The 9939-nt window shown below is 38.0% G+C and overlaps 1 non-coding gene across 1 annotated transcript; it reads right to left on the bottom strand.

Moving 5' to 3' along the window:
• Nucleotides 1–702: 702 nt before the first annotated feature.
• On the bottom strand, nucleotides 703–808 carry LOC150021422 (U6 spliceosomal RNA). Its single transcript, XR_016513425.1, has one exon. It is a non-coding gene; the product is annotated as a U6 spliceosomal RNA (small nuclear RNA).
• Between the last annotated feature and the right edge of the window lie 9131 nt (nucleotides 809–9939).

Genomic DNA, 9939 nt, shown 5'->3' with positions numbered 1-9939 from the left:
CTGCCATCTGCACCACAGACTGTACCCACCAGCTGCATGCCTGCCAAACACTGCTCCTCTTTCTCTTCATCCCACCTCTGCCCCTCCTACCTTTCTGGCTGATTATTTCTTATTTCTTTGCTAAACTTACCTGTAATTTCAACTTTCTGGATTTTCTGTTTTGTTTTATTTTAGTTTTGAAGTGGTTGTAAACTCCTTCTTAGTTGTGAGGAAATGCAGCATATGTATTTATGTCTCCATCTTGGCCATTTGTTTCTTTATATCCTTTGCCCTAGGAGCTATATCAGCAAAAATATTGCTGCATGGAATATCTGAAAGTTTACTGCTTATGTTTTCCTTTAGGACTTTTATGGTGTCACAACTTACAATAATTTTTAAAATTAACTTATTATTGTTTTATTACAGTTTTCCCATTTCCTCCCATTGCTCTTCCCCACCCTGCCCACTCCATTCCCTCTCCCAAAGTCAGTTCTCACCCTGTTGTCCATGTCCATGGGTCATTCATACTAGTTCCTTGACTAAACCCTTTCTTTCTCCACCCCCCTTCTCCCCTTCCTCTTTCCTCTTGGTCACTGTCTGTCTGTTCCTTGTTTTCATATCTTTGGTTCCATTTGTTTGTTTTGTTCATTAGGTTCCTGTATTACGTAAGATCATATGGTATTTATCTTATGCCGCTGGCTTATTTCACTAAGCATAATACTCAAAAATATATAATGCTTCACAAATGTGCGTGTCATCCTTGCACAGGGGCCAGCTAATATTATCTGTATCATTCCAATTTTAGTATATGTGCTCCCGAAGTAAGCACACAACTTATATTTAAGTCTTTTATGCATCTTAAGTTTATTTTGGTGTATGATGTAAGTTGGTGGTCTAGTTTCATTTTTTTGCATGTACCTGTCCAGATCTGTCAACACCATTTATTGAAGAGGCTAGTTTTATGCCATTTTAGGCTCCTGCCCCCTTTGTCAAATTTTAATTGACCATAGAGACATGGGTTTATTTCTCAGCTCCTTATTCCATTCCATTGATCTATGTGTCTATTTTTATGCCAGTACTAGATTGTTTTGATTACAGTGGCCTTGTAGCATAGTTTGATATCAGATATTGTGATTCCTCCTACTGTGTTCTTCTTCCTCAAGATTGCTGAGGCTATTCAGGGTCATTTTTAGTTCCATATAAATTTTTGAATTATTTTGATCTAGGTCTTTGTAATATACCTTTGGTATCTTTGGGTAGTGAGGACATTTCAATGATGTTAATTCTTCTCATCCATGGACATGGTATATGCTTCCATTTAGTCGTATCTTCCTTAATTTCTTTCTTCACTGTTATGTAGTTTTCTGAGTAAAGGTCTTTTACCTCCTTGGTTAAGTTTACTTGTAAGTACTTTTTTTTCTTGTTGCTATAGTAAATGGGATTTTTTTCTAGTTTCTCTTTCTGATATTTTAGTGTTGGCGTACAGAAATGCCTTCAATTTTTGAATATTGACTTTTTACCCTGCTATTTGGCCAAATTCACTTATTAGGTTGAGTAGTTTTTTGGTGGAGTCTATAGGGTTTTCTATGTACACTATCATGTCATCTGCAAATGACAGTTATACTTCCTCTTTTCCAGTTTAGATGCCTTTTATTTCTCTTTCTTGTCTGATTGTTGTGGTTAGAGCTTCCAAAAGTATGTTCAAGAGGAGTAGAGAGAGCTGACATCCTTGTCTTGTTCCTGATCTGGGGGGGGAATGATTTCAGTTTTTGCCCATTGAGTAGGAAGTTGGCTTCAGGTTTCTTGAATATGGCCTTTATTATGTTAAGGTATGCGTCCTCTGTTCCCACTTTGCTCTGTGTTTTCATCATAAATGGATGTTGTACATTATCAAATGTTTTTTCAGCATGTGTTGATATGATCATGTGATTTTTGTCTTTCGTTTTGTTTATATGGTGTATTGCTTTTATTGATTTGCAAATATTAAACTGTTCTTGCATCCCTTTGATGAATCCCACTTGATTATGGTGTATGATCTTTTTAATATATTGCTGGATCAGGTTTTCCAGTATTTTGTTGAGGATTTTAGCATTTATGTTCATCAGCAATTTTGGCCTGCAGATATCTTTGTTGTGTTTTGACCTGGTTTAGGAATTAGGGTGATATTGGCCTCATAGAAAGAGTTGGGGGTCTTTCCTCTTCTTGGATTTTTAGAATATTTTGAGAAAGGTAGGAGTTAGTTCTTCCCTAAATGTTTTATAAAATTCACCTGTAAAGCCATTCGGTCCAGGAATTTTGTGTGCTGGGAGTTTTTTTTTATTACTGCTTCAATTTCTCTCTTCATTATTGGTCTATTCAGGCTTTTTGCTTCTTCTTGATTCAGTTTTGGAAGATTATATGTTTCCAGAAATTTGTGCATTACATCCAGGTTGTCAAATTTCTTGTCATAGTAATTTCTTACAATCCTTTGTATTTCTGTGGTATCGATTGTGATTTCTCCTCTTTCATTTTGGATTTTACTTATTTGGGTCTTCTCTTTTTTTCTTGATGAGCCTGGATCAAGGCTTGTTTATTTTGTTTATATTTTCAAAGAACCATCTCCTGGTTTTATCAATCTTTTGAATTGTTTGTTTAGTCTCTATGTCATTTAATTCTGCTCTGATCTTGTTGATCTCTCTCCTTCTACTCGTTCTGGGCTTTGTTTGTTGTTCTTCTAGTTCTTGTAGCTGTTGGGTTAGATTTTTTTATTTGAGATTCTTCTATCCTTTTCAGGTAGGCCTGTATTGCTATGAACTTTCCTCTCAGGACTGCCTTTGCTGTGTCACTTAGGTTTTGGGCTGTTGTGTGTTCATCATCATTTGTTTCCAGAAACTTTTTTATTTCTTCTTTTATATCATTCTTAACCCATTCATTATTTAATAGCATGTTATTCATTCTCCATGAGTTTGAATATTTCTGAGTTTTTTCCTTGAGGTAGGTTTCCAGTTTCAAGCCATTGTGATCTGAGAAGATTCTTGATATAATTTAAATTTTATTGAACTTGTTGAGGCTTGTTTTCTGTACATCATGTGGTCTATCTTTGAAAATGTTCCATATGCACTTGAAAAGAATGTATATTTTGCTTCTTTGGGGTGAAAGTTCTACATATATCAATTAAGTACATTTGATCTAGAGTATTGTTTAATGCTTCAATATCCTTGGTGTTTCTTTGCTTTGATAATCTGTCCATTGTTGACAGTGGGATGTTAAAGCCCCCCTACTATGAGTGTGTTGCTGTTGATATCTTTCTTATGGTCTTCTAGTATTTCCCTTATATATTTGGGTGCTCCTATGTTGAGTGCATACATGTTTACCAAGGTTATATCTTCTTGAGGATTGTACCCTTCAGTATTATGAAATGTCTTTCTTTGTCTCTTTTCATGGCCTTTGTTGTGAAATCTGATTTGTCTGATATAAGTATCGGTACCCCAACTTTATTTTCATGTCCATTTACTTAAATTTTTTTTCCATCCCTTCACTTTTAGTTTGTGTAGATCTTTTGTTCTGAGGTGGGTTTCTTGTAAACAGCATATATGTGGGTCATGTTTTCTTATCCATTGAGCTACCCTATGTGTTTTGATTGGAGTATTTAATCCATTTATGTTTAAGGTTATTATTGATAGGTACTTATTCATTGTCATTTTTTCCTTTGTACCTGTGTTCTTTTCTCTCTCTCTTTTTCTTCATCTTCTTAAAGCAGTCCCGTTAGCATCTCTTGCAATGCTGTTTTAGTGGAAATGTATTCTTTTAACCTTCTTTTGTCTTGGAAACTCCTTATTTCACCTGCTCTGAATGAGAGTCTTCCTAGGTAGAGTAGTCTTGGTTGTAGGCCTTTGTTTTTCATCGCTTGAAATATTTTTTGCCATTCCCTTCTGGCTTATAGTGTTTCTGTTGAGAAATGCGCTGAAAGCCTTATTGGAGGTCCCTTGTATGTTACTTGCTGTTTTTCTCTTGCTGCCTTTAGGATTCTTTCTTTGTCTTTGAATGTTGCCATTTTAATTATGATGTGTCTTGGGGTAGGCCTCTTTGGGTTCATCTTCATTGGGACCCTCTGTGCTTCTTGGACTTGCATGACTTTTTTCCTCTTCAAGTCAGAGAAGTTTTCTGTCATTACCCTCTCAAACAGGTTTTCTAACCTTGTTCCCATTCTTCTTCCTCTGGTATCCCTATGCTATGGATATTATTACATTTCATGTTGTCCTGCAGCTCTCTTAAATCCTCTTCATCCATTTTCAGTCTTTTTTCATTTTGTTACACTGTCTGGGAATTTTTTTGTACCTTGTTCTCCTGCTCACTAATCTGATCCTCTGCTTCATCCAGCTTGCTTTTTATTCCTTCTACTGTGTTCTTCAGTTCAAAAATTGTATTCTTAATTTCCTCCTGTCTCTTATTGATAGTTTATATGTCCTTCTTAATTTTGGTGTATTTCAAATTAAGTTCCTTGTATCTTCCCGGAAGTTCATTGTAGTTTTCTCTGAGTTTGTTGAGTTCAATGAGCTTCCTTATAACCATTCTTTTGAATTCCATGTCTGATAATTTGCTAGGTTATGTTTCATCTAGCATCCCTTCTGGGGATTCCAGCTTTCTTTTAACTGGGGGATTGTTTCTTTGTCTTTCCATTTTAAGTGTCTCTTCTTATCTGTTTTGTTTCTTAGATTGGTCTGCTTTGACTTCCTTTCTTTGTGGTGTGGTCTTCTGTGATAGGAGACCTGTGGGATTCAGTGGTACAGTCTTTATGATCTCCTGAGCTTGATGCTCTTGGGATGCTCTTTAGACCATTTATTTGGACTGTCTGGTTGTATTTCAATTTTGGTTTTTGTTGTTTCGCTTTTTGGTGGGGCCTTCCTTCTGGCTAGCAGATTGAAAGTCACTCCACCAACAGCACTGTGAATACTTTTGTGGGGTGCTGTTATAACATAAACACTCAACCCATGCAAGAAACCTACACCCACAAAAATATCCCCACCCACAATCACACTATCAACAGCAAATGAGCTAGTAATGAGATTAAGACTATTATACTAAAGAAAAAAATAGATAAGAGTTGACTAACTGAAAGAAAAATGATTTTTTAAGACAGAAATTGGAGGAGCAATAATAGTAGCCTGTAGGGACAAAGCAATATGATACAGTAAGTAAAATTTACATTGTATGTTAAAAAGGGAGGGAAGAAGGCAGGATGTAGTAAGAGAGGGGAGGCATATATTATTAGGTATAAACAGAAATTACAGAATATATATTTAATGTGAGAGAGAACATAAACAAAACAAAATATAAAGAAGACGAAAAGGAGGAGGAAGCAAAAGTAGGAACTAAATTAGAGAAAATCTTTCTCTCTAGTACTATTGATAACAATTGAGCTATGATTAATATAGGTGGAATGGGAATAAGAAGGAAAAAAGAAATAAAGAAAAGCTTAAGAGATGTCTAGAGGAAAGGAAAATGAATTTGAGATGATAGAGCTAGGAGGAATAGTAAGCGTGAGGAATGAAAACCAGGGTAAGAGTGGGAAAAAAAAATTAAGATGAAATAAAGAAAGGGCTGGAGGAAGGTATTAATGGGGTAGAAGAGGGAAACTATAGTATTTGAGATTTGAAGTGCTGAAATAGTGAAGATCTATAAATAAAATTGCAGTAATACCACAACTACCACCATATCTACAACCAATGCACATGAATTTATCAAGTTGTAGAGAGAAAAGTGTATTTTATGAGCGAGAAAAAGAATGTGAGATGACTACTGAGAAGAAAAATGGTTTTGAGAGGCTGTAAAAAGGAAAAATAGTAAGGGTGGAATGGATACAAGGTGTAGTAAGAGAGAAGATAGAATTTAAAACTCGAGTAAGAAGAAGTGATTGATGTTAAAGTGGAGTAATAGAAGGGAGGAACAAAATATAAATTTTGGAATAAACTATAACCACTAGTGACTAAAACTGGGAGGACAAGAAAATAACTCGTGGAGAAGACCACGGTGGAATTCATCTCAATAATATCTGGTTTTTACCGCTTTCTTCTCTTTCTGGACCTACCCCTGGTCAAAGTTCCATGGGTTTCATATCTTCCTTTCTGGCTGGCTGTGAGGAGACCTAGTTGGATGCTGAGACTGCTGTTCTCTCACTTGTGGGTCTGCTAACCTCTCCCCTTACTGTAGCTCTCCGCTGTGAGCCATAGTGCATTGGGTCCCACCCACTGGTCCTGCGGTACCCTCTAGTACTCTGAGTTTTTGTTTAGCAGATCTGCTGGGCCTGCACACTGATGTCGAGCCCAAGGTTCCTGCCAAGCCTTGGGTCTTGCTTCAGCTTTCCTTCCAAAAGTCTCTGTGGCCCCTTCATTGCAGCACCAGTATGTATTTTGGTTTAGCAGAACTGTAGTGCCTGTGCGCAGGCCTACAAACCCAAAGGTCCCTACTGTGTCTTGGGTCTTGCCTCAACTTTTCTTCTAAAAGATAGTCTGTGTGGCTCTCTCACTGCAGTGCCATCCCCTCTGCACCTTTGTTTAGCAGAGCTGCTGTGCCCACATGCTGGCATGCATGCCCAGGATCCCTGCCAAGTCTTAGGTCCTGCCTCAGCTTTCCTTCTAAGAGTCTCTGTGTGGCCCCCATACTGCAGTATTGGTCCCTGAGGGCCCCATTCACCATGCTCTTCCCACCTCCAAAAATCACAGTCTCTCGCAGTCAGGGCTGGCCTCTGTCTTTCCATGCTTCCAACAGTTTCATCCAAAACTTCTTGCTGAATCCTTCCTGGACATCACTGGGAAGGGTGCCTATGGTGGGAGCAGAGTTGCCTCTGCACCACCCTGGCCTTCTCTTTTTGCCCCAGTAGATCCCGGCTAATGAGTTGGTCCGAGGCTGTCCCAATGTGGTGCAGCCAGAGATGCTGTGCTGGGCAGCCCTGGTGACTTCACGTAGAAAATGTGGGCCATGGTTTTTGCCCTATCCTGTGCTGTTCTCACACTCCTATCCCTGTTTGCCCTATCTCAAAGTTGCTCTCACTCACTGTTTGCTCCATGGTTGTACTCCAAGTGTGTTTCATGATGGGAGCAAGCAGACAGGACTGCTAGCTACTCTGCCGCCATCTTTTCCCCCTTGATAACTCTTTGTACCCATTACAGTTTACACCATTAAAAATGTATAGAATTGATGCTCTGCATTTTCTTCTCCTCTATTTATTATCTAAAAGTTTCCTGCTAGGCTAGTCTTCAATATTTATACTGACTTTTTAAATTTATTATAAATATAAATCAATGGCTTCAACGTATCTGATACGTAAGACTCATTTTATTATAAAACTAATGGGAGAGACTAGTTCAATGACTTCTTAGAACAGAAATAATAATAATATTTCCCTTTCTGCTAGTATCATTGGTCTTGGAAATCCATCACCTGAGAATCATTGAGGACAGTACCCTAGCTAATACTCTCTTTAACTTCTTAACTGAGGACATACATAGACAATTACTACTCTGTTGAATATATAATAAGGAATCTGAGAGTCTTCTCTAGAGACTCTATTAAAAGTTATATGCTTAGAGACTGTCAATAAGAAAACTTCTGTAATTATGAATATGTACCCATATTTATATGCAATACTCAGTGAACATTATTAGGGAATCTGTAGGGATTTCTTAGTAAAGGTAATATGGCTGTCATCAAATAAGAATAGTGTTTACATAATATTGATAAATCCCTAAAGTAACCTTGCACAAAGGGCAGATTTTTTCTCTGCTCTGGCCCACAGCCAAGCTGACTGCATGTTCCTCCACACTGCTATCAAACTGAGGCTGACTCATTAGAGCAAGCTGCAAGTGGTAATGGTGGCTCTCTGAAATTTCTTGGAACCCTTCTCTCTGTTAATTCTGATTCATTAGCACTTATTATTTTCCCTCAAATGTCTAATTCCATACTCCACCTCATACCTTCCTGGTAGTCATATCAAGACTTGATAGTCACAAGTCCTAGGTACTCCAAAAGAATGGTTTCCTTCTAATTTGGATTTAAAGCTGGCCACAGATTGCATTAACAGAAATGTGCTTCAGGAGTTCATTAATGCCTCCAATTTCTTCCCAAATCTCCCTGGACTAATTATGTTTAACAAACAGGACATTGGCCTGATCCAAGGCAGCAATATCCTAAATTATTAATGATTGTGAAAAAAAATAGTGATGTACATAAACTCTAGATATAGACCTTTCAGTTTTGAGGTCATGCTGTACCATTTACTGGCCATATAACTCTGGATAAATCACAAAGTCTCTATGTTACTGTTTTCTTATTTTTAAATTAGGGATTGGGTGAGAATAATATTGACTGCAGAAATTTGTTATGAAGATTTACAAGAGTAATCAGTGTAATATATTTAACACAGATCCTGGCACCCAGAAAGAGTCTAGCAAATGTTAGTCAGAGTATTCTTGGCAAAACTTTTCTCTAGTGATATTGAGCACCTTTTCATGTACCTGTTGGTTATTTTTATATGTTTTATATGTTTTATATGTTTTTTTGAAAAGAGTATTTATTTAGGGCCTCTGACCAATTATGTTTTTATAAAAAAAATTTTAATATGTTTTATTGATTATGCTCTTACAGTTGTCCCAATTTCCCTTCCTTCTGCTCCCCTCCACCCATTGACCACCCTTCCAATTACCCCCTTAGTCCTTCTCAACATCTTCCTGTCTACTCCACTCCCTCCTACTATGCTTCTCCCTCCCTTTCCCCCTTCCCCCTCTCTGCTGACCTTCCCCCAGTATGTTCCCCTTACCTATAATTCTTTTTCCACTCTCACTGCCTACTTAGTTTGCCTAGCTTCTGTTGTTGGGTGTTGTGATACAGTTTTCATTTTCATGTCCATAGTTTTGATCCTCCTTCTCCTAAACAAGTTCCTTTAACATTTCATATAACAGTGGTTTGGATCTAACAAACTCCTTCAGTTTTACTTTGTCCTAGAAGCACTTTCTCTGTCCTTCTATTCTGAATGACATTTTTGCTGGATAGAGTATTCATGGCTGTAGGTTTTTGATTTTCATTCCTTTGAATATTTCTTGCCAGTCTCTTCTTGCCTGCAGAGTTTCCTTTGAGAAATCAGCTGATAGTCTAATTGGGACCCCTTTGTACATGATTCTTTTCTTCTCTCTTGCTGCTTAAAGATTCTCTTTTTATCTTTAATTTTTGACAATTTGATTATAATGTGCCTTGGTGTGGTTTTCCCTGGGTCCAGTTTTTTTGGAGCTCTCTGTGCTCCTGGACCTGTGAGTCTATTTCCTTCCCTAAGTTCAGGAAGTTCTGCATTATTTTTTCACATAATTTTTAAATTTCTAGTTCTTCTTCACCTTCTGGAAACCCTATAATTCAGATGTTCACTTGCTTATAGTTGTCCCAGAGGTTTCTGAGCTTCTTCTCATTTTCCTCACTTTTTGTTTCCTTTTTCTGTGCTGGTTGACTGTTTGTTCCTTCCCTATGTTCCAATTTGTTGATTTGATCCCTGGTTTTCATTTCCTCACCACTTGTTTCATATGTGTTTTCATTCATTTCAGCAGGACTAGCCTTCATTTCTTCCCCGTCTTGTTAAGTCCTGCTGTTAGTTCTGTAAGCTGTCTTATAACTATAGCTCTGAACTGAGCCTCAGAAATATTATCTGTCTGTCCATTAATTCATGTATTTGCTGTCTGGTCAGCTGCATGATTGTGATATCTACCATGATTCCTGCCATCCTGACAGCTCTCATTTACCCTTCCTTCCTGGGTGGGACTATCACAGCTCCTACACTATCGGGGGCAGAGCCCTGTGCACTCATCACTATCGGGTGACCCTTCTCACCATGCTGTGGCGCTTTGTATGGGGGCGGGGTCCAAGATAGATTCCTGCCATTCACTCTCTGCTGAGAGATCAGGAGCCTCCTCCTTCATCCCCATGCACTCTGGGCCTAAC

This window comes from Furipterus horrens, unplaced genomic scaffold (genome assembly GCF_987537825.1).
Source record: "Furipterus horrens unplaced genomic scaffold, mFurHor1.1.pri manual_scaffold_1, whole genome shotgun sequence".
Taxonomy (NCBI): domain Eukaryota; kingdom Metazoa; phylum Chordata; class Mammalia; order Chiroptera; family Furipteridae; genus Furipterus; species Furipterus horrens.
Note: the sequence above shows the minus strand (reverse complement) of the source record. Positions and strands in the feature narration are given on the sequence as shown.